The 25,666-nt window shown below is 40.0% G+C and overlaps 1 protein-coding gene and 1 long non-coding RNA gene across 3 annotated transcripts in view; one reads left to right on the plus strand and one right to left on the minus strand.

Annotated features, from left to right (window-relative positions):
- Positions 1 to 17,108, minus strand: part of ZFPM2 (zinc finger protein, FOG family member 2) — a 463,644-nt gene extending 446,536 nt beyond the window's left edge. Inside the window, exons 1-2 of the mRNA XM_081012507.1 lie at positions 17,065 to 17,108; positions 10,972 to 11,307 (exon numbers count right to left, since the gene is read on the minus strand). The gene's annotated coding sequence lies outside the window, so the exon portion shown is untranslated. The remainder of the gene's footprint in view (positions 1 to 10,971; positions 11,308 to 17,064) is intronic.
- On the plus strand, positions 15,822 to 22,152 carry LOC308480942. 2 transcript variants are annotated; one of them, XR_013988330.1, is made up of 3 exons: positions 15,822 to 15,899; positions 16,938 to 17,154; positions 21,072 to 22,152. It is a non-coding gene; the product is annotated as an uncharacterized lncRNA (long non-coding RNA). The 2 variants fall into 2 exon arrangements; XR_013988331.1 differs by lacking the exon at positions 15,822 to 15,899 and adding an exon at positions 16,440 to 16,749.
- The last annotated feature ends 3,514 nt before the right edge of the window (positions 22,153 to 25,666 follow it).

Below are 25,666 nucleotides of genomic sequence, written 5' to 3' on the forward strand. Positions count from 1 at the left end.
GCTAGTCTACTAAGCTGGGGAGAAGAGGCAGAACGGAATGTGTAGGTCTTACATTGTGCAATAGCCAGTCCCATAGGCTGCCCACATTTACCACCTATGCCACGGGCTTAAACACTTCTCTAATTAATGAATTTGATTTCTAGTCCGCAGGGCCTATAGTGGGTAGCAGCAGTTTAAAAACATCCCAAAGGCCAGTCACACTTGGCCAAATCCATTTTGGAGATAGTAGCATACTGGATCAGGGAGAGGTGGAAATTGGCTCAAGAATGCTTCCTTGCATTCCTATGCAACTCCACGCTAAGGAGCTTTATATTAAGTTACAATACAAACTTCTGAGGTTCTGGGATCCAGTTCAGGCTACCAAGCTAGTAACTAAATCAAATATAGATAAGAGCCCACTATACTTTACAGCCAGCTGGGATGAATGCCACCAGATATCTTTAAGATATAGCTGTGAAAGCAAGATCATCGATAGCTAATGAATATGAGCACCTCTTGCATATGGGGAATATATGTTTTCAGTCTGCAAGTTGTTGGCAACGTAACCTTCTCAGTAACCCCAAACAGTGAGGAAAATGGTTTTGAATAGGGCATGAACTTCGAGGAATGGAATGATAAAAAGACATCAGTCCCAGTACTTTCGTCATCAGTTTACACATTTGGCAGAATCCAATGCTCAAACATTTCCTAATTCCAGTTTGAATGCTCCCTAATGATGGGTCCAGGAGTTGTTCTGCAAAGTTTAAGACTTCTCCCTGGCATGCTGGTATACAACAAGTTTTATCCATGTTAGGATGTTTCAATATGCACCTAAAAGATGGTTGTTGTTGGCGTCCACCTGTCTCAAGAAACAATAGAGTGCACTTCCACCAAAGTCAAACCACTGCAAGCCAGAGCAATATGTCTGGCACCAGCTTGGCTGCAGGATTTGCCAGGAGGTGTACAAGGCACTTATCCAACCGTCTTAGGAACTCCACTCTGGATTTGTGCTTACTCCTTAGCCTTTTCTTCTCCCGAAGTAGACCCACTGAAATTAATTGACAAAATGATCATGAATGACTTAAATCCCTTTGTTTGATTGGGCCTGCTCTGAGAATGATTTAATCTGACACTGTCTATAGACTTTGGGGAAACTGTGGGATAAATCCGCCTCGTATCCAACATGCTTAAGTCTAATAAATGCATGGAGAGGTTAAGACCATAGGCAGGCATGGCCAAACTTGGCCCTCTAGCTGTTTTTGGGACTACAATTCCCATCATCCCTGACCACTGGTCCTGTTAGCTAGGGATGATGGGAGTTGTAGTCCCAAAACAGCTGGAGGGCCAAGTTTGGCCATGCCTGCCATAGAGTAAGCTGTTCTGCCAAGCTTAGCTAGGTCAATTCCCCTAACCTTGGGAGGAAGGGTTATCAAGCTCTTATTCTCTCACTTCAACCATGTGAACCCTACAATAAGGAGGTCTAAGCTGGATGCTCCAAGCTTAGACTGTGTGGCTTATGCAAACCATCTTTTTATTTCTTTACAAATAATTTAGAAACATTTACCATTTTGGAACCTAAGTTACACTGACCCTTTATTTATTTATTTATTTTTGCTGCTGTATAGAAAAGCACATGAATCTGAACTTTGAAGAGTTTGTAAGTAAACCATTTTAGCAAATGTGTGGTTTCTCTGTATGTCAAGGTTAGCTAGGAACTTGGAAGCGACTTACAGTAGAAGGGGTGTTTTAAAGTCTATATTTCCACACTTTATTTTGCTGTATGCTTTTATATCTCTGCCAGGGCTCTCTCACTATAGAGCATTTGCCTCAAACCTGAATTTAGGCATCCAGTGAATTCTCCTTTTTATATTATGCCATAGCTATTATTTCCTTTCACCGAATTAAACCAAGAAAAACCTGAAAAGTAAACCCTTATAATATTGTGCTAAAGTATTCCTAGAAGACCCTGGACTCTGGACCAATCATCACTACTTGCTTGTATCTGTTTTATATTTCCGCAGATTGTTGGATCTTTGATCTAGTTTAATATTTGTCATGGTCTCCCCCCCCCTTGGGTTTACTAATGGGTTTTGTAGATGAAAGACAAAGATCTATAACTCTATTAAAGAAAAATGAGAGGAGTGGGGGGGGGAGGAACAACTAACTTCCTCTGCTCCTCTTACTTTTCCTCCTCCCATTCAGTTATTCCAACCACAGCTTACCTGCAGCATAATCACTTCAATCTGTGTCATACAGAAATACTAGATACCGTATTTTTCCGTGTATAAGACACACCTGTGTATAAGCCGCCCCCTATTTTGGGGGACTCAAAATTAAGAAAACGCACTATGCACTATCCATGTACAGTGGTACCTCAGGTTACATACGCTTCAGGTTACAGACTTCACTAACCCAAAATAGTACCTTGGGTTAAGAACTTTGCTTCAGGATGAGAACAGAAATCGTGCTCCGGCGGCACGGCGGCAGCAGGAGGCCCCATTAGCTAAAGTGATGCTTCAGGTTAAGAACAGTTTCAGGTTAAGAACGGACCTCTGGAACGAATTAAGTACTTAACCCAAGGTACCACTGTATAAGATGACCCCTTATTTTAAAAATTTAGGAAAAAATAAAAGTCTTATACATGGAAAAATATGGTATCTACAGGCACAAAGCATACTTACCTGCAGATACATGAACTGTCGCCTAAAGGCCCGCTTAAATGAGGGGGACTATTCCTGGAAGGACAGAAAGCAAGGGGAGAACTGCTTAACCTTTCTACATCCCTTTGGTGAACTATAAATTTAAATATTCACGTAAGGGGGAGTATTTGGGGAAGAGGCATAGCAGGCAGAGAAGGGGTTAGATGCCTGCTCCATCCACCCCCACTGGAAGTGGCTTTTCTTCATTTAAAGGAGTCATAGGGCTACTACTCACACATGGGTGTATGTGTAATCTGTAGTTTGGGCTTTAGACAAAAGTAGTTATTGCTGTCTATACCTAGATTGTTGTGCGTGGTTTTTATAATGATTTTTTGTTGTTTGTTTGTTTATTTGATTGTTTAAGTAGCTAAAATAGCCTAATGAAATAAAATATCCTGTTAGATATACCACTGTCGGTGTCAAAGGCTACTCAAAATATTGTGTGAGAACACAGGTCAGAGACAGAGTGCATGCTTTGCATGTTCTAGGTTCAGCCCTTGGTCAGATGATATCAAGCCTGTGATGATACAAAAGACCCCTGCAAAATGCCCTGAGGAGTCACTGACAAGCAAGCAGACAATACTGGGATAGGTAGATTAAGTTATCTTAATCCATGTGCCAAGAAAACCGTAGTGGGCTTGCAGAGGAAACTTAGTCTTGAATATTTATGGCAGAACTGGGAAACCTGTGCCTTGCCCGATATTGTTGTACAACTCCCCCCACAAACCCTGACCACTGGCCTTGCTGGCTGGGACTCATATGAGTTCAGAGTCCAAAGATATACATTCCTCATCACTCCTCTGGGGAAAGGGAGAAGCATGGTTGCAGGATGGACCCCAGGGACACTTCTTTCATGTGCCCTTGCTGTTTGAAATTATTGGGTGTACAATCATGACAAGGCCAGATTATTTGACCAGTTTGCAAGATTGCCTTACATACAGCAGAAGTGGCTGGAAGGTTCTTCTTCCTGCCTGCTCTTACAGGCTTTATTTTTTTGCTGGCACAGGAATAGGGCGACCAAATGCAACGGAGAACAGAGCTCTTGTACCTGTGCAAAAGGGAATTTCAGCAGGTGCGGATTGCCTCAACCCTTCATGACAAGCTGCACCTGCCAACTTTCCCTCTTCTCTACAAGCATTCAATCCAGGATCCCTGTCCCCCTTTCATCTGGGCACCCTACAGACAAAAGCACTGTATCTTCCCCCATCCAAGCTCTTGGTACTTTCTTTTCCCTTATCCCTATGCTAGCGAATGTCTATTATCAGAAACAACAGAAGTTGTGACAATGGGAGTAGTCCATATGTACACAGTTGATACAGTGTTTCCCTGGGTACAAATGGGCTTTGTCAGTCATTTGAATAATGATGGACCAGAAACTGCAATTTGTGCTCAAATAAATAAACGAAAGCAGGATATGGAAAATAAAGTGAATCTAACTTCAAGCCATCTTCATAAAGAACAAACACAACCTACACTTTTTCTCAAGTTTAATATCTGCCATTTCTGTTTGTGTTGTTCTGTTGTTAATTTACTTGCTGAAATTATTTGATATGTAAAAAATAAGAAGATAAATATTAGCACCCTTGTAATAAGCAAGCCTATTTAGATTACATTTCCTCCAGTTCTGATTTTGTAGCACATTTTACACAGGATCTAATGTGAAATAAATCATAGCACCACTGTTAATCGTGAGCGATTCTACAACTAGGGGTGCTCAGGTTTCCTTCCTTCCTGAGAAGTAGGCATCGTCACTTTCAATGCCTTGTACCCACCCAGCCAATAATTACTTAAGTCCCCTGGCTCACGTCTCTTTGTCTAACATCTATTTCTTCTAAGAACATAAACTGCTAGCTGATTTTATACCTAACTAGGGAAAGCACAGGGTCTTCAAGGGTGGATCTTAATGGAATGGGGGCAAAAGTCTTCAGTACTGATTTCTGAATACCCTACTAAGAAAAATGGCACTAACAGGTATACAAAAATATCACATATTCCTGATGCATCATGACTTAAAGTTCTTTTTCTTGAACCAAGTAGAAAAAGTTTGTCTATCACCAAAAAAAGAAAAAGAAAAGATTTGCTGCCAAATTTCACAGTAAGGATTCTTGAACAAGCCTCAGCCGAGATCTCATCTTTAATTCAAAACTCACTGATATTTATGTCTGGCAAGACACTATGATATATCAATGTTTGTAGGGTACAATATCTGGACTATAAAACCTCAGCAGAAACATTTACATTTTTAGGAAGGAATAAGCAGATGTATGCTAAGGCTGTTTGAATGTGGCAACATTACCAACATTAAGAAAATTCAGGTTTGGGGTTATTTGGGTTTTCTGAAAAGGAAAGGGGAAAAGGCAGTTGAATCACATTGGAATCTCAAGACAATTCCAAGATGAACTGACTTGGAGAGTAAATGACCTCTTCATCTCAGTGATAAAGTTCCAGCCAAAATATTCTCTCAGCCTGAGACGTGATTCATTAGAAATATGTACATGGTGTGGAGCTCGACTCTCTATCTGGCAGAGTCCGGCCTGCAGACTGATAAGGAAGCAAATGCAAATGTCCTGATAAGAACTGAATGCAAATATTTATGATATGATATTCCCTGGGAATTATGTGGAGATAAAACAAAGTGTATTATTTTCCCGCTTCTCTTTCAGGTTTGCCAAAATGCCCTTTTTTGCTTTCGGAATTTGCATTTCTTCAAAATTGATTCGGCTTGCGTATTATGTTAAGCTATTTGTTTGCTAAGGATGGTAATTAGTTACTGTAATTACAGCAATGACAGTTGCTAAATTGTTTTTAAAGCATTACAGTGAGCCTGTGCCAGAAGATTGCAGTATTTTTTTGGATTTAAGCAGAGGCTGGAAAAACTCCCACTCTAAGGCCAGCGTGGGATTTTCGACTACAAAGCTGCTTTTCCTGATTGAAATATTTTTTTTAAAAAAAGAAATCATTAATTTGCATTGATTGTAAGTAACTAACTTTAAATTTTGGTTTATTCACAGATCACAGAAATATTAGTGATAGTGGGTCCTGTGGGAAAGGAGATACAAGGGGGACTCCCATCGTAAATAAAAGTGAAAGCTGATAGCAGAGGGGGAAAGGGTCTAACTATTACTTGGAGCTTGTTAATTAAACCCTTCAGTCTGGTTTTTTTAGATAATTTCTTTTTTTTAAAAAAAACCACACAATTGTAAAATGTCTGATTCAAAGTCATTCCTGAACTTTTTTTGGAGGGTCTATGGCTAATATGAGATAACAGAAGGGACAGAGTGGGTAGAGGAAGGAGAATCTCTTCTAAAGAATGCATTAAAGTTTCACACAAGGAAACATTACCAGCAGCCCTTTGCGGTGTGACATCATGCATACAACCAATCTTTTGCAAATCATACCTAACGAATGAACATGGAATGTGTCATGGGATAAACATCTACCATTGCCCCCCAGAAACCTTGTCCAAGGACCACTGTTTATTCCTCTTCTTCGCCGTGCTTCCTCTAACTCTGGTGATTTTTTGACAGCAGGGAGAGCAGGTGGCTTAGCAGTGGAAGCACCCCAGGCAGGAGGCCTTCCTGTTCCAAGACATGTGGTCCCAGGAGATTAGTTTGTGTAAGAGTGTGGATATGATTAGGGATGTGCGCGTGCATTTGTGCGTGTGTACATGCATGTTAACCCTAAGGCTTTCATCCATCTCTTCCTGTTTCTCTTCTCCGCCGCTCCCCTATAATCTCATTCCTCACAGTATCTAGGAAAAGACATAATAAACACGGCCAAAACAAAACAAGCAGCCTGCTTTGCCCCATCGCACTCTCTAACAAAGACTGCCTACCTGAGCAGATACACATATATCCATCTCCCACTCTGCCTATATGTCTCACCACTTCTTTGCATCCTGTAATTCTTCACAATCCCTTTCCCCACACCCTTCCTCTACCACCCACATCTATTTGCATTTGCATTCCTTTTGCAACACCTTTGCAACCTGTACATTTTGCTGTGCCTGCAAGCAGCCTGCTCGCCTCCATGTGAGCAATCTGAAAAGTGTTTCTTTAAAGGGACCTTTGCTTTTCCCCACTTGCCAGCTGAAAAGGTTCCCAGAGCAGCTTACATCAGATCGATAAAAACAATAATAAAAAAGACAGCCCATGCCTTCAGGTCTTACAGTCTAAAATACACATGGCACAAATGAAATACAGGGCATGCAGGCAAACTCAGGCAACAGGTCCCAAAGCTGCTAAGTTTTTCTAATGACCAGCTTGCATAGAAACAGTCCGGGGAAGAGGCGAAACCCAGTGGGGGTGGTCTTTCAGTTGGGTTGAGGGAGTGGGCCCTACTGCCACTCCTCTCCCTTTGTTGCAAGTCAAATGGAATGGGAGTTGGTTTGAAACTTTCAGCAAAATCTGTAATAAATTACAGATTGTGGTGTTGTTGTTTCTGTTTCATTTTTAAAAGTGGGCAAATATTCATTGCGAACTTCTTGGTAGTGGCGCCCACCCTGTGGAACGCCCTCCCATCAGATGTCAAGGAAAAAAGCAACTATCTGACTTTTAGAAGACATCTGAAGGCAGCCCTGTTTAGGGAAGTTTTTAATGTTTGATGTTTTATCGTGTTTTTAATATTCTGTTGGGAGCCACCCTGAGTGGCTGGGGAAACCCAGGCAGATGGGCGGATTTAAATAATATTATAGTACAGTATAGTATAGTATAGTATAGTATAGTATAGTATAGTATAGTATAGTATAGTATAGTATAGTATAATTATTGCATAGTGGGCAAGAGTGTGAGCCATTGTGCAGATTTCAACCCATTCTTTAACTCACCCAGTGGTATTATGCTAGTGACTATTCTTTTTAGCCTCAGCCCCCTTTCTGAAAAATGGGGAGAATAATCCTAGCCAAAGTTATATGGCTGCTGTGATCCTTTTGTTCTAAGGATTACTGAGATGATGTACTTGAAATCCTTTGTAAGCATTTCCAACGTGTGTTTTATAAATCATCAGGCTGCAATCTTAGGAATACTTACCAGAGAGTAAGTCCCACTGAATACAATGGGATGTACTTCTGCGTAAACACACCTAAATTCACACTGTGGGATGTGCAAAGATAGCACAATCACAGTCATATTCCATGGCTTTGGAAGCTTTTGCATAAGACCTGATGAAAACTGGCAGAAACTTACCCAATAAACCTTTCTTTTTATATTGCAGAACAAACAGACTGACCCTATGCTGGACTAACAGTAAAGCTGTGTCCATAGGAATTGACAGGGTCATTCATTCAGTGCCACCACCCTGACTTATGCATTCATTCCAGAGCAGTGCTACAACAGTGTGATGGAGAAACATCCTGAGCCACCATGCAAATATCAGTAGGAATGAAACTGGTCCTTTGAGTAGACAATGCTGAGATGCTAAACCAAATAAGCACCAGCCCCCCACATATCACACTTGTGGCCTCTTACACTTTGCACAAAAGGAGGTCAAAACAGAGCACAGATTAATATAAAATTATATAATATTAAATTAGGGGAGAGGCCATAGCTAAGTTGTGGAGCAGATGATTCACCTGTAGAAGGTTCCCTTTTTCTTTTCTTTTTTACTGTGTTTATTTATAAAATTATTTCTGACTCAATTTTTGGCCCCCAAAGGAACTTAAAACTAGCTAACTTTAAAAACTCATTGTAAAGCTTTAAAGCAGATGCAGGGAACCTGTGGGTCTCCAGATGATGCTGAAATACAACTTCACCTCCCTTGCCATTGACCATGATTGCAGGGGCTGGTGGGAGTCATATTTCAGTTAACATCTGGAAGGCCAAAAGTTTCCCCCACCTGCTTTAAGGGCTTAATCTTCGACATTTCCAGTTAAAAATATCAGGTGGCAGGTATTCGGAAAGCTCTCTGCCTGAGATCCTGGAGAGCTGCTGCTATCCAAAGCTGACAGTACTACACTAGATGGACAAATAAGTGTGCCTTGGTAGAAGGCAGCTTTCTATACTTCATAAATCTTACCCTATTATGAAGAGGATGCATACCCTCCAATATGTTGAGTCGCAAAACTGGGACATGTGTCTTCCCATCCGTGCTCCCTCATGAGTCACATGACCTGTGCAAAATCACAGATCCTAAAAGGGGAGGAGGGCAAGACTGCAGCCCTGAAAAAGTGGTTTGGGGGGGTGAGATCTCGGCACAATATCATGGTGCCCCCAATGGCCAGCATGCTCTCATGGGGAAAACCAGGATGGCCTGGTTTTTCTGGGAACACTTGCGGGGTATGGAGGATGGACCAGTTTGCATTTTTTTATATATACAAAGATGAAACAAAGTGCAGTTTGCACCATTTTATGGTTGTGCTGTTCAAACCACAGGTACAGATTACTTTCCTTAATGCTGATACTACCTTCAGTTTATATACTAATTTCCTGCCCTGTGACAGCATCTCTCTCTATCCAACCTGATAGGTTCAGTTCTTATTAGTGTTTAATAGATTTACAGTAATATCCCCAGCTAAATAAGGAATTGCGTGCAAATAGCTGCTCTGAGCACAATTCCACAATACAATCCACCAGCCAGGGCCTCACATATCTATAGACTCAACTGGATATACTGAACATCACCTTCCTTGTTGTATGCAATCCCTGCTAAAGTGTTAACTGGCACTGCTGAGAGTAGTTAACTATGGCTACATGCAAACAGGTTTGGACTGTGACTATGCTGTGTAAAATTACCCAATTTTGAAATTAGGAGTGTTTTATGTTGTGACTGTCAGGGATTTCCTTAAATATATTAACATGTCAACAAGTTTTTGTAGAAGACGTAATCCTGTAACCATACATCTACAGCTGTTAAATACAAGTAAACCTTTAACTTCAGTCTAAGTTTATATTAATTTCCATGTTGGGTTGGGAAGAGATGCTGGCCTAGGAAGCTATATGCAACTTGATCTCAACATGTAAGGGAAAACAGGTACCCTTAGATGACTGTGATGTAATGATGGCAGCAGATTATAACATCAAATGAATTTGGAAGTATTTATGGTGATTTAAGCAAACAAATGCTCTCCGCTATGAAAGTTAAAGATGATTCCCATGTGGCCCATCAAGAGTAGGATGAATGACTCTTAATCACATTTTGAGATATTCTCCAACTGCATCAAAGAAAATTCATTCTGCCCAGGTGTGCCTGAGCCTCTTTCCCTAAAACTTATGATGGTAGCTGATAGATGGTAAATATAAATTAGCTGCTTTGGATCAAAGACCAGCTGTAATGATGGGGAAAGAAGAATGGCTACATTCATCATATCATATATAGCAGATGGAGTCAGAAAATGACAGTATTTTGCTAAGCCAATGTAGGCATGGGAAGAAACAAGCAAACAGATATTATGTAGTTCAGCCCAGACTACTACACAAGCCTAACAGACAATTTGCTGACTCTTAAAAGCTAATTATTTTGTTGTTGTAAAAGGGTTTTGTAAAATGTATTTTCAAAATCTAAAATGTTTAAGCAACGATAATTTTATTTATTATATGATTATATATAGTCAAATATTTTTAAGCCACCTTTCATGAATACAGCCTTCTCAAGGTGGCTTAAATGCATAATGAATATACAGTTTTATCAGTAACAGTGCTTGGAAAGTTCATTTTTAAAAGGAATTAGTTCCAGTTCCAGGTCTCCACTTCCAAAAAATAATTTGTTCCAACCCTAGTTCACCCCTTCCAAATGAGTCCTGCATTGGAGAGGGTTGGACTAGATGCCTCTTTGGGTCCCTTCCAACTCTACAATTCTATGACTGTATGAGAAAGTAACCAAATCTGTTTCAGTTTAATTCACAGTTCGTTCAAGTGGTCCTCAGTGTTGTTTTTCAGCCTTCAGAATTTTACAAGCTGCTCTGCTTAAAGTATAAAATAGACTAAGAAAGCACCGAAACCTATACACAGTGTATATGTGAACAATTGTTTGTTTATTCCCCCCCCCCCAACAATTGTGATCTTTAAAACGTAAACAGCTACATCACTTTTCAGATAGGTTAAAAATTGTAACTGCAATGGCAACAATTAAACAGAGAGTAAGTGTGAAGAAACCCAGAGAGAGAAAGAGAATTGAATTTAACATCTCCCAAAGTTCTACACAAAAGACACTTAATTCGCCTTCAGTTCACCTAGAAATAATAGGATCTACTTTCAGGTATAATTCAATATTTTTGAATTATTTTGATGAATTTGTTTATTTGCATTATTATTATTATTATTATTATTATTATTATTATTATTATTATTTCCATACTGACCTTCATCTGAAGAAATAGTTAAAATAATTGTAGCAGTGGCTCTGTCTATGCTTTGTAGTTGGTGCTGCAGCCAGATGCAGATTGGCTGCAGGTGCCGAGATAACACAACTGCTGCTGCTCTCAGCTGCTGGGGCTGACTTGCCAAATGGTAAGAGGCTCAGCAGGTGCAAGTTAGCAGGACAAAGGGGGTAGCTGTAGATTGTGGTGAGAGGATTACCTCCTCTTACCTCCTCTCTCCTATTTGCCTCCTTGCCACAAGCAGCAGTCCTTTGGTTCCTGATCACATGCTACATTGGCCCCGTGTTGTTTACTCCGAGCAGTGATCAGTAGTAAATGCTGAAAAATAAAACATAAAATTGTAAAACAATCAGTGTAAATAAACCAAATACAATGCAATGCAACAAAAAAAGCAGCAGCATACACAAGATAACCTTTGGTTTAAAGACAGTGACATTATTACATTACTGCTATGTTGGTCTGGGGCAGAACCAGGATGATGGGAGCTGAAGGTTCCCCATCCCTGACTTACAGTGTCCCACACCCACAATGTGTGATGGAATGTCATTGCACTGTGCATCTCCCATAAGAACACAAGAGCCTGCTGGATCAGGCCAACCCAACAAGGGCCCCTCCCACATTTGTCTCCATTCCCATCCCACGCAAACCATCGCTGGTCATGAAATAAAAGTTGCTATTTTAATCCTGACATGATATTTTCTACATTTTGTCCACAATGGAGCTTTTCACATGATTTTTAAATACAGCATCCAGCTTGAAGAGGAGCCTTACACAGCTTGCAGAGAATTGAATTTCTATTGGAGGTTCACGCTTGATAAGGATATAGCTAAAGCTCTAAAACTATTCTTGCCTCTTGGTGGAAGTCTTACGTTTCCTAGCTGAATGAACAGGTCTACACAACAGTTACCTATGTCACATTGTTTTTAAAATTTGCCTGGCCTTATTTCATCAGTGTTGTTTTTAACTGTTTTTATTTAATTTTATCCATCATCTCGAGGCATGTGTGTGGAAGCTGATTTACTAACAAATAAATAACATGAGGGGAAAATCAAGAAAATTATGCATACCATAATTCAAAAGTCAAGGCATCACATAGAAGAACATTTTTTTAAGGTCACATGCTTGGAATTTTGAAAGCAAAAACAAAAACATGCACACGGCTCTCTCCTGCTTTTTGTAAACGTCCTTCTGAATATGATGGTATTATCTGCCCATCTACTGAAAGCATTAGTCTGGAGTCGCGTGATGCATCTAGCAGCTTTTCCTCACCATCAGTTGCCAGTCATTTTCATCTTGTTTTTGCTCATCTACTTCCTTAGCATATTTCCTGAGACAGACTGCAGAAAGACCTTGTCTGTTTTGAAAAACTGGAAGACTGAGTGGGGTACTTTACCTTCTTTCAGTACCCTTTTCTCAGTCTCCTTACATTTCTGGCTGCCTGGTTTGTATTTATGGCTAAACATGGCAGTATGGTGTCTGCGTATGCGCATCACACCTGTGTATTTGACATTTACTTGCATGTATTTGGAGCCTGTAGGTCCTACCAGCACCACTGACATCCGCTGTCCCTGGAATCAATATCCCTGATCATTATGATGTATTTTCCCTCCAACCAGCTGTCCCTCTGGGTATCGTATCTCTTGTGAAAGCAAGGCACAAATCATCTGCTTTGCTAGTTAAGGTTACCAGACATCCCTGTTTCCCGGGGACAGTCCTCGGATTTACAAATCAGTCCCCTGACAAAATCCATCCATTCCGAATGAAGTTGAAAAGTGTCCCCGGATTCATTGAAAAAAATCTGGTAACCTTAAGTTATGTCCTACTTTAAGCAAACAAGCACAGACTCTCTATTCCAAAAAGGAACTCACTGTTCGCTTGCTCTGCTCTCAAACTGTTCTAATTGGCTCCAGGAAATCTCACATGACCAGGGCAACAGGTGCATTCAAAACGGGGAAATAAATTTTCATTAAAATCCTGAGGTATGATCTACAATTCAAGTCTCAACGCATCCCTGGCATGCTCTGGTCCATGGGGTCACGAAGAGTCGGACACGACTAAACAACTAAACAACAACAACAGGATGTTGCAAAGCAATCAGCAATTGCATGAAAGCAAAATGTCAACTGACAGCACTCTCCCTTGTTTGCCATATTTCTATCTTTGAAAACTCCACTAGTGTTTAGGTCTTTTGCTCCCTACGAGGACAGCGAATCTTAAGCCCACTCAATAAATGCTTTCTCACTCTTATGCAAAATAAATTAACCTCATCAGGCTGTAGAGTCATTCAAAGTTTCATTAGTGAATCACTCTGATGAGGACAGAATAGTATGAAAATGCTTTGGCAGACCTACAGTTATTAGCAGGGTTCTTTTGCACTGCTAAAAATCTCTCTCTCTCTCTCCCTCTCCCTCTCCCCACCTCTATCTCACACGCATATAAAGGATAATTTTTATACTTCTTATAAATGAGGTCTGCGTGGTATTTTATGTGAGCAGTTGCCTGCAACTGAAGCTGAATCTTTTTCTTGTAGTTCTTGGCATTCATCTTTCTGGAGAGACAATGGATTGCACCTGTGAGTGTTAAGTCAAACCGCTGGAGAATCACAGGGCACAAGCCTGAATCATGGTCAATTATAATACAGTAACTACTTCTCAGTGGTAGAGTACACGCTTTAGATGCAAAAGGTTCCAGGTTCAATCTCTGACATCTCCAATGGAAAGGATCAGTTGGCAGATGAGATTAAAGACCATGGAGTACTGTTGCCAGACAATACTGGCCTAAATAGATAAATAATCTATCCTCATTTAAGGCAAGTTTCTTTATTCATATTGGTTCCTGCCAACTTAGCTCTAGGGTCGTCATGTGTTGTTGTGTGGAACTGCAGGGGAATCATGGACATTTATTATTATTCTGGCCTAACACCTGCTTTTTACAGGTTAAGTTAGAAATGCATACTTTGCTAGACAATATGCAAACTGAACCACAGGTATCCTTTAAAATTCACAGTTCTCCAAACTTTGCAATGCAGTTCTGCAGTCAAGTAATGTTTACAAACATGCATATACAGTACAGTATTGTGGTAAAATGTGCATTAAAATGCATATATTAGTGAAAATAACATTTAAAAAGCAGTATATTAGGGGAAATTGCTTTGCAAAATAGTGTCAAAATGGTATGCATTTATTAAGGGAAATTCACACTAAATTTATGAGAAATGTTCATGAGAACTTTTTTCGCAAACTGCTGCAGGGGAAAACTTAATTTAAGATTGGAAAAATGAGAGACCAAAACTGACAAATTCATCGACCCCTAGACCCAGGTACTAAAAGCCAATACAAATAAGATACAGCATTCATACGCCCTAAAATATGACCAACTACTTTCTTGGTTAAGTTTGGTTATGGTAGTTTTTGGGGTATTATTTGTGCATTACAAACATTTGTATATTACATGGAACTCCCTAGGATCGGTGGTTAAGGAAATAATGACCAGCGTAACATCAAGCATCTGTATTGTTCCAAAAATGATGCATTCAGTTAAACCTGTACTGCAACCATTGGTTAATGCCAGGTATCCTAGCATTGTTAAGGTGGTGTAATGGAAAATGACAGTTTCACATATTTTTTCCACTTTATATATTTGCAAAATTGAAATTAGTTGCTTAACTTACACATATGCATTGCCTCCACAGCTACTTTGTGTCTGATTAACAATGTCACTCCATAGGTTAACAGTAATCTAAAGTCATTCAAATGTTTACTGGGTGGTTTAGCAATGGTATTTACTAATAGCTCCTCTTTTAAATAGGGTTATCAGGTCTTACTTTGCTTTCATGCTTTGTGTCTTTTATCTAAGAAGTCCTTTTTAGGCCCACCACATATGGGGGGGACACACATATTGAGAGGCCCCTTCCATGCCCATTTCTGATTACTAATCAACTCACATAATTTGTCATGGAACAACAACTTATCACACATACTCAACATATGACATGTTTAAAATAAGTGGCATTGCAGCGTAGGTTAGCACCAACTTCTCTACTTCCATCTCGTGTTCAACGAGAGGCTGCAGCAAGCCATTTTTAACAACGTGTTACTGATTCCTGAGAGTACATTACTGATAGTAAGACCAGACTGTGCAACGATCGTTCCTTTGCAAAACTTAGATCGCTGCAGTCAGAAACTGGGCTCTGCTATCCTTATTTAGCACTTGGAATGCTGAAAGTTAAGAAACATCATACTGAGATTTAAGCAATGTTTAAAAGAACAAAAAAGGTCTGAGTCATGAAACACATTTATCCCCTCCTATTAAATAAGGCCTAGTTGCTGCTGCGGTAAGCCTGTGTTCACACCATATGTGTTAAGACACATTAGAAACATGTGTTTCTCCACAGAATCCTGCAAACTGTAGTTTGACCCTCACGTAGCTAGAATTCCCTACACCTTTAACAAACTACAGTTCCCAGATTTTGCAGGGGGGGGGGAGAGAGTCACATAAATATATGGTGTATACACAGCATCTGGGAGCTGTGGGTTCTCACAATACCCTTTTATAAAAAGAAGTTAGTTCAACATTTAAAAATAATAATAACCAGCATACCAGGGAGAAGGTGGGGCTAGACGCTTTCCGATCTCTTGTAACAACTGTTTTCTATATAAAACCTTATCATTAGACTAATAATATTTCTTAGACCCTCAATCCTTCAGCTCCGTCGGAGCCAATCACTCTTCCGCAGCCTTGTCTACCTTACAGGACTGATGTTGTGGGAACAGGACGGGGAATCCATGTCAGTAATGCTATCTTGAGTTGCTTGGAGGAATGAGTACATCTTTGTTAAGGGCCCTCTTCAGGTCTCTCTTAAAGGAGCCATGTGCCAGATACAGTGGTACCTCGGGTTGCATACGCTTCAGGTTACATACGCTTCAGGTTACAGACTCTGCTAACCCAGAAATATTACCTCGGGTTAAGAACTTTACTTCAGGATGAGAACAGAAATTGTGCTCCTGTGGCGCGGCAGCAGCGGGAGACCCCCATTAGCTAAAGTGGTACCTCAGATTAAGAACAGTTTCAGGTTAAGAATGGACCTCCAGAACAAATTAAGTTCTTAACCTGAGGTACCACTGTATATAGTTGGCAACATATACATTACACCTCAACAAGTGCTTTTTTTCTTTTAAAAAGAGGTGCCAGAATTCATAATGGCAATGGCGCCCACCTGAGAGGTGCTGGAACTGCACTTCATGCTATTAATTTTTGTACCTGTTTTGTACATCTGTTAAAACATAATGATTTAACAAAGCCTATATTGAAACTATGGATCTCCTCTCCTGGCTGCAGTAGGGGAGAAGAGATGAGGGCCAAAAGCCTGAGACTCCCAGTGGCTCCTTCACATAGTGAGAAAGGATGGTTTCCTGTTCCATTTGAACGAGGCCAGAGAGAGAAAAAGAGGCAGTGACAAAGAAAGGCCTGTAGGAAAGGCTTGTGGACTAGAAGATTTTAATATGAGGGCTCAGCCAGACTTGTGTTTTCCCCGCTGCTATTGCCCTTGGGAAAACTTTTTATTTACCACTGAATGAGAGCAAACATCACTCGAGTTTTCTCCAGATATACATTTGCTCTGATTTAGCACTTTAAAAAGCGGGTTTTCAAGGGGAAAGCGGTAGGCAAAATTGCTTAGAAAGCATGGGAGAAGCAGAAGTGTGGATGACGCACCAGAAAAGAAAAATAGAAAGAATCAGACTATGCCTAAACTACTTAAATGTATGTAAATAGACTGAAGATGGTTGTTTTTTTTTTATAAGAAATGGGGGAAAGATAAGATATAGATAAGGAAATAAGAGCATTCCATTGAAGGCAACACTTTCCCTCAAAATGCATTTTATGCACTCTGGAATAACTCTTGGGCAGTGCACTGGCACTAAAGAAATATATTTGTGTTTTAATTTCAGGACAGACATATTCAACAGTAGTGTAGTTTCAGCTGTAGCCCTCTGGCAATCACATTTGTGTTATGGTGCAACAGCAATGGGTTTTATAGGAAGCCATTTTGGTTGTGTTGGAAATCAATTTGCAAACCTGCTTAGTCTGGACCTGGGCAATGTGGGTTCCCTTTACAGCCGGTCAGATAAGGTCTCTTCCAGGATTGCTGTGATGTGGACAGAGAAGGTAAGAATAATAAATCACATTATTTATGATGAAATAAACACTCCTAGTCTTTCTTAGAATTTCAATACGCTTTGGGTTTTAGGCCTGGCCTGAAAAGGAACACAGGATTGGTAAAGTGAGAAGTACAAATGGAAAAGAATATTAAGCTGATATTAGAATTATCTTCAAAGTTGCCTGAGCTTTTTATTGGCCTTGAGTATATATTTCAAGAATATTGAAGGGGGGAGCACATTAATACACCAAACTTTAATTGTTGTTAGTTTATCCATGCAGCCCAGCACTTTTTTTCCCCTTCAGCCTGCTCCAGAAACGTTTGTTCACTTGTTACAAACCATGTCACAAATCTTCAGTGCGGCAGCTAATATTTTACAATTGATCAAATAAACTGGGCTATGTATTCTAAATATGTGACTTAATGAAAACAACTGAAAGATTTATGCTCCATTTAATGTACTTAGCTGAAGACCCAGGGGGATTGCCAAAGGAGATAAAAACTGCAGTACGGGTTAATGCTTAGTTATCTTTTGGTTAACTCTTATAGCTTAGTAGTCAAAGGACATGAAAGGAAAACCTTTGATAAAAATTAGCCTATTTGTAAATTCCAAAACAGGCAGCTGCCTTTATGTGTAGCGCACTGTAGACTTTTATACTTCCAAACAAGGGGTTGTAGCAAAACTTCTTTTGCCATTTATGGACAAGGACAATATTTTTATTGGTTTAGCATCCTAGGAGACAGGGAAAACTTAAAATCAATTTTGTGAATAAAAAAAGCAACTTATCTGAAACTATTAAGTAAAAAATGATTTTCTTAAAAAGTTTTTCCATTCTTTAAATTTATTTATTATCATCATTTTGAAAAAGAAACATAATCATTGGAAAATAATAATTGGAAAATAATTAACATACATCCTTCCATAATATGCTAATGTATCCATCACAGAGCAAAGTCAACATATTAATAGTTGCACATACACTAAAATCAAGGTCACAAAGCAAAGGAAACATATTAAGGTTAGGTTACAAATCCCTTGACTAGTCAAACACCCTATTATTATTTGACTGAGGTCAAATATTGTCAAAGAGACCTTGAGGTCAACAATATTCTTGTGTAAGTATATGTGGCATTATTATCTTTTTATTACACCATGATGTCATATCCAACGGCACAAAGACCTCCTTGTTCTGCAGCTTTGCAGGAATCAAGATCGCACACCCGTGTGCACACATATGCCCTGCCTAAAATTTTCTGCTGGGGGTTCTGATTTCTCTCAATTATGTGTCACAGTCTAATTTCTTCTACTTACCACATGTCATCACTGCAGATGTCATTGAACAGGAGGAGTACAGGATTCAGGAGAAAGCCTGACACCAACGTATATGTACATGCAATGTTTAATCACGGCAGCTAAGGTCACAGGCGGTAGTAGTGATACTAAAATGGCATTCTTATTTCTTATAGAGCACAGCACATCCTTTCTCAAAAATATGTACTCCTGACATATAGCATGGTTCTATGTAATGCAAAGCCGCTATGCAAATCCTCTCTCACCCCTTTCCAAGCTGGAAGCAATGGGAGGGAAACGAGTGGAGGAGATTTAGTCATGCCCAGTACAGTGGTACCTCGGTTTACGAACTTAATCCGTCCCGGAAGTCCATTCTTAAACCAAAACCATTCTTAAACCGAGGCATGCTTTCCCTAATGAGGCCTCCTGCCACCGGTGCCCTTCCACTGTTCAGATTCTGTTCTTACACCAAGGTAAAGTTCTCAAACCAGGACACTATTTCTGGTTTTGCGGAGTTCATAAACCAAATCATTCTTAAACCGGACTGTTCTTAAACCGAGGTACCACTCTACTAAACTTCCCACCAATCTGGGTGGGGGACTGCCAGGGCCCAGGGCAGCTTTGCATCCTGTAAATCTACGCTGTTGCTTGGAGTGTCCCTAATGTGTCTGCTTTTTAGCCCTACCAACAGAGCTCCAGTGTCAGTTGGACCAGAACTTAGGAGGAGCCAATAGCAGTTGTCAGGAAAGCTCCACCATCAGATTTCCCTTTCTGGTATCAGAGCAGTGTATCGGATGTCAGATTGGGTGGATCCAGTGAAACCTGGCCTATGAAACTTGCAGTTTGGTATTGCATGATTCATTTTTTTAAAATACTAAATTTTCAGTGAGGGTTACTAAGATTGGTTCAGGGATTAAATAAAACGGCACACAGTTTGAAAGCATCGGTGACCAATTACAGGTTGGCTTGATGTGATACCACACACAGAGGGCATGAAAAGGAGGGAGCACTCCAGGCTTCAGCATCTTAAAAAGTGATGATGCATCCTACCTACTCAACAGCTGATTGTCTAGAACCCAAAAGCACTTTCAAATTAGCTGGCAGCACCTGGGGAGGCTTAGGAGGGGCACGAGGAAGATGCCACTATTTTCCATACAGTTTGTGGATTCCAATGGAAACTTAACTGCTGTTGCAATAAGTGAGACACAGTATGACGGACATCAGCTTCAGTAACTCCCTGACTGGAAATGTGCCTCCAATATCCACCTATAAATCTCATGAAGCTTTGTCAGGGGTTTTCATTTTAATATTTGGTTGTAATTGTTGTTATGCATATGGTGCCTGGGTGTGCATTTGGTTGATTCCTAAAAAAACAAACTAGATAATAAATATTACCTATTGCCGATGGAATATGTATGCACGAATCATTGCACAAATTTATACATGTGTTGTCAAGTGAGATTACACAGACTCCAGGGGTCACGAGCGGGACTTGTATCCAAAAGAAAAAAGACGAGTCAAGAGGGCGTGCTGAGAGGTTTCAACCTTAGCACCAGTCCTTCTTCTTGAAGGCTAAATGTCAGTAGGGCTTGGAGGCATTGAAATTAATCCAATCACAATGAAGGAATAAAGACAAGGCATCTGTACCTCTATTGACTTTTCACGTTTGTGTGATAATTATTGTAACATTTTATTAAAGGCCACAGACCTTTTGATGATAAATACATCTCATTACATGGAATTTTTATACGTAATCATCCCATAGATCTTCGTGTAATTCAGTGGATGTATTTATCATGTGTTAATCCTAGCATAACAAGCCTTTAACCTATTTAACTTAATTGCAGGCGTATCATATGATTTCCTGGAAAAGTCTTCTTCTCTTTTTCTCTCATCCTCTCTTATACACCAGAAAAGTTTTATTGCTTTATTAACCCTTTTGTGAGACCCAATATTTTTCTTTTTCCATGCTCCCCTTTTACTTTCTCTAAATTGAAGAGCTACCAAATTCAGTTACTAGCTTGGCTTTTCCAGAGCTAGAAAAAGATTTCAAATTTCTGAGCACCAACAAAAGTTTACCAAGAGCAGAGAAGAAAAAGAATACAAAGCCGTTGTTAATATGGCAAGAAACAAGCATATATGGAACAGCTACACTCTCTAGGAATTCTCTATAAAAGCCTACATCAGAACACCAACAAACACCACATGTTCTTTCCTTCTTCATCTGTCTATTCCTGCATCTTGCACAGAGCACAGACTGAGCATGATATATCATACTCTAAGATATGGTATGTTCTAAGAAAACCAAAGCATTTGCACATTGAAGATCTGTTAATTTCAGACCTTTGGAGCCACTGACTTCAGCTCCCAAGCAAAAGTTTTCACACTGTATGTGAGTTTTAAAAAATGTGCTTCAAATATTGTGGTTTTAGTGGGTTTATTAATCCAGCTCTGTAATATGCATCTGTTAAAATAAGAGCAAATAAACAGGTTCCTCCAGAATCATTTTGACGGCCAGGGGCAAAAGCAGCTATAATGGATGCTAGTGAACAATCTCCCTCAGAAAGGGTTTAGGTATCATTATGAGACTCATCTGCATGAGTAGAAATTTATTGCATCTATTATCTATTGCAGGGGTGAGGAACCTCAACCTCAGGAACCAGCCTCAGAACTGAATGTAACCTGTTGTAGAAAGTTAAGAGTCCCACCTACCGTTCTTCCTCCTTTTGCCTCTCGCCCTGCCCACCAATGGTTTGTGGCCCCTGGAAGACTACCCATGAGGGAATGCGGCCCTTGGAATTAAAAAGGTTTCCTACCCTTGATTCTGTCTCCTATCTCCTAACAGCACTATTTGCCCTCAGCTGTACCTCCTGTCCCACCCAGTTCCCAGAAGTAACAATCCAGTCCTTTGAACCAAATATTCTCAGTAGAGGCAGGGAAAGTCACTGGGAATAACTCAAGCCAGATACTACCAGAAGCAAATGCAGGCGTTTGATTTACAGTATTTTTGGATGAATGGGATAGTAGTAGTTTTGTCTCATTTATATGCAAAGTATATGTTATAAGCAAAATGTAATAATATAAAAACAAGGCTAAAATAAAATGAAGCACCAGAGAGGAATTAAAATCAAAATATTATATAATAGACAAAGGAAACTTTGTTCATGGTTTGCCTATGTCATAGATCTATTTGGGTACTTTATGCAACATATCAACCCACTCTTCCTCAGTATCAACCCACTCTTCCTCAGTATCAGCATGTTTGTGATCTTTCCTGGCACTGCTTTGATCTTTTACCTCTTTTGTTAAGAATACTAAATTAGTAACATTAAACTGAGCTGTAATTTAGCATTTCATTTTATACAAAGTGAAAGCTGAAAGCCATCAGGTTATGAGTGGTTCCATACATTTAACCATTTAAACCAAGGCCGTGGCTTGGGGGGCAGAGGAAGCTATTAAGATGTCTACAGCACTTAGTTCTGTACACAGCTGTCATGCTTTTAATGTCAAACTTAGTCACTAAGGTCGGGGTGAGACAGAACTGGCTAATAGTGCCACTTCTTCACTCTCTCCAATTACAGCAATGGGATGACTGAAAGCAGCACAGAACTCAAAGTAGGACATGCAGGTATTTTGGAAATGGGTGTCATAATAATGTCTTAGTTATAAAATAGGGGTGAGAAACCTGTGTTGCTACAGATGTTGTTGGACTATAACTCCCATTATCCCTGACGGTTGGCCGTGGTAGCTAGGCTTGATGGGCGTTGGAGTCCAAAAAACAACAGGATGGTCACAGGCTTACCTGAGAGCCAGTGTGGTGTAGTGGTTAAGAGCGATAGACTCGTAATCTGGGGAACCGGGTTTGTCTCTCTGCTCCTCCACATGCAGCTGCTGGGTGACCTTGGGCCAGTCACACTTCTTTGAAGTCTCTCAGCCCCACTCACCGCACAAAGTGTTTGTTGTGGGGGAGGAAGGGAAAGGAGAATGTTAGCCACTTTGAGACTCCCTAGGGTAGTGATAAAGCGGGATATCAAATCCAAACTCTTCTTCTTCTTCTTCTTCCCTGATATAAAACCACTGGGAAATATTACCTACTTTGGCTATTTAGGAAATTTTGTGATATTACTTGACATAGTGATAAAAGTGACATAGATTATTGTCAACAAGTGGTGGGCAGCTGCTGTGTTTGAAGGAACCTGAGTGCCCAAATCCTGCATTCTTCTGCCCAAGTGTAAAGAAGCTCGCAGAACACATGTGATGAGATTCTATTACAGAAATTGAATCTTCAGAAGTTCCAGCTCATAAAAGCATGCTCTGGATTGTTAGATGCAGTGGTGCATTCACACTGAGAGATGTAAGCCACTGAAGCGCAACACATTCATTCAATCACACCGTTTTCTAATATTAAATAACAGAATTTTAAAAAGAAATTACTGAACAACCTTGTCTATGGATAAATGTGTAGTTATAATTCAAGGAGTAGCTAAGTTAACCAGACTGCCTTCAGGGTGCAGTAGCGGAAAAGCCCATATATACATTTATGCTCAAAAGCACATCAGGCATTTTTCGTAATTCGTGAAACTATAACCTTGATGAAAATATTTTAGCGCATCAGGCAATATTTGAAAATTCAGAAAAGGTGCTCAGATGGCCCCTTGGGATTCTCTACCCTTTGAGCACAGTTTTGGGGCACCCTCCAGGAACAGAATCTGCAAACTACAAGCCTCCCATTGCTGTCTATGGCAGATGGCTTTCCATAGACGCTTGGATTATTTTCTCATCCTGCTGCTAAAAATGGAAAATGTTGGTTTATATGCATGAAACTGCATTGCTGGATCAAATCCATGCCGTTTAGCAAACATCTAACAGAAAATACTGCAACAGCTTTCCCCTACGAATATACTGATCAAAGCCATCAATACACTGATCTGAGCAAATCTACGTGTAACTGAAACCCCCCCCCCCCCCGTTTCAGTGGAGTGATCTTCTAAGTACCTAGAATTACTGCCACATCCTGAATGGGTGCAGTTTCTACTCGTGTAATTAAACACACTAAACTTGCTATGCAGTCCCACTGATGGCAATTGAGTTTTCAATAAGTAAGTGGTGTTAAATTTATAGGTGATCTTTTTGAGTCATATTCTCTTAAATCCTTTCAGCAGTTCAGTATCCTAGTTTCTATTCCTAATGCAGTTTTTGGGGAAATTCCATTCATAGAATAGAGTATGACTTAACTAGGCTTAACCAGCATTTTACTAGGCTTTTCTAACAAATAGACTTGGGATGTGGGGGTTGCATAATTTACTTCTAGCTACTAAACTTTTTTGTTGCTATAAATGAGTGGTGTGCTACTACACCAAAAGAATGTGAAATGCAATATTTAAATAGAATCTTATATGTAATATTGATTTACTGCGGTGGCTGAAAACGCTTTTCATCTCAAGGGCCAGTCCTTTATGGGCAACCTTTCAGGGGTCACATGCCAATGATGGGTGTGGCTAGAGGCAAAAGTGGGCGGAGCAATGAATGTGACTATTACCTTTTTACAGTAAGTTACATTCCAGCCATGCAAAAGACAGAGATTTTTACACCCACCCTCATCTCTCCACCCTCTAGCTAGGTCTGGCATAGGCAAACTCGGCCCTCTAGATGTTTTGGGACTACAACTCCCATCATCCCTAGCTAACAGGACCAGTGGTCATGGGATGATGGTAGTTGTAGTCCCAAAACATCTGGAGGGCCGAGTTTGCCTATGCCTGATCTAGGTAAACAAGAGGGATCATCACAGTTCACAGACACATTCCAGCCAGTCGAAAGCACCCTGGAAGGTTGCAGAGCACAGCCAGCAAAGGGTATGTGGCCCGAGCTGGATAGAGGGGTCCAGAGAGCCGTGGGACTGAGGCTTCCCAACCATGATTTATTAATGTCAGCTAGATGCACACATGACAATTCGAAGACTAGCAGAAAAGGAAGAGAACTCTCTTCATCCCTGTCAACCTTTCTTCATCTCCTTAGCTGGATCTGAAGAAGGCCCAGATCAAATGCCTTGTGCATAAACATCCAAATTTGCAACTATGTGCAGATACCTGTAATGCAGGGTTTCACTGGAATACTCTTTCAGAAACCCCAGTATGGTTGGAGATAGGAGAAGATCCTATATTCAAGTAGAATATTAAAGAGAGACAGATACAAACATTAAAATCAGTGCTTTTTTTCTGGGGGTACACAGTACCGTAACAATTTTCCCCCGAATGTTAAAAGTGTGGTACCTACTGTAACAACTTCATACTGAGTATGAGCACCTTTTTTAAAGAAACACACAAACTGATTAAAATATATGCAGTGATAAATACTATGTAACATCCAGTTGTGTCTGTCAACAAATGGAGCAAACTTCCCTCACAAAACAAGACTTCTCCTTCCTTTCTTCTGCCCTACAGCCCACAGTAATCACCTCAAATCTGTTCTGAACAGTCTGAGATCAAAAGCACAATATGAGTGCCAGTAACACCCCAACAAAAACCATCCCAAGGAGTTGTGTTAAAAAATAATTGTAATTCTTGTGAACATAGAATTAAATGCTTTAGATAATTTAGTAGCACCTATTTATTTAACAGCAATTCAGAATAATGTCTGTTTCTAAATATTTTAATTCTTGGTTCAAGAAGCAGCATGCTAGCTGTGGTAAGGACATTATGATGTGGAAGGAAAAGAGCTAATAATTAGGGTTCACAGAGCACATGGAAATAACATTAGGAAAGTCAACACTACTGGATTAATTCTAAAACATCATACCTATTGGAAAGAAAGCCTACCACTGCAACATTAAGGGCTTTAGCTAATAGGTGCTTTTTAAAAATCTCTGTCCAAGTCAGTATATACATATGAGTTTCCTATTGCCAATCCATCACAGGATTTCAGTTTCACATTAAGAGTTGATTTGCACTCTGTGTAAACCCCATTTATCATGATGACAGAAGCAAAAGACCTTCATGGTTTGAAATTCCTTCATAACTTTTCAAAGACTGATATAAGATGCTTGTAACACTTCAAAAATTACTACGAAAAGAATTATTTATTTTGCAAGGAATGACTTATGGTGAATGAATAGATATTTTCTAGCGGGACAATATTTTTCGTTTGGGGAGAAATAGCTATGAAATGCAAGTGGTTGAATATATTCTTTTAACCTGACAAAAATATGAGGCTAGGCTTATGGCCCACCAGTA

Source organism: Podarcis pityusensis, assembly GCF_964106645.2.
Source record: "Podarcis pityusensis genome assembly, chromosome: 7".
NCBI lineage: Eukaryota > Metazoa > Chordata > Lepidosauria > Squamata > Lacertidae > Podarcis > Podarcis pityusensis.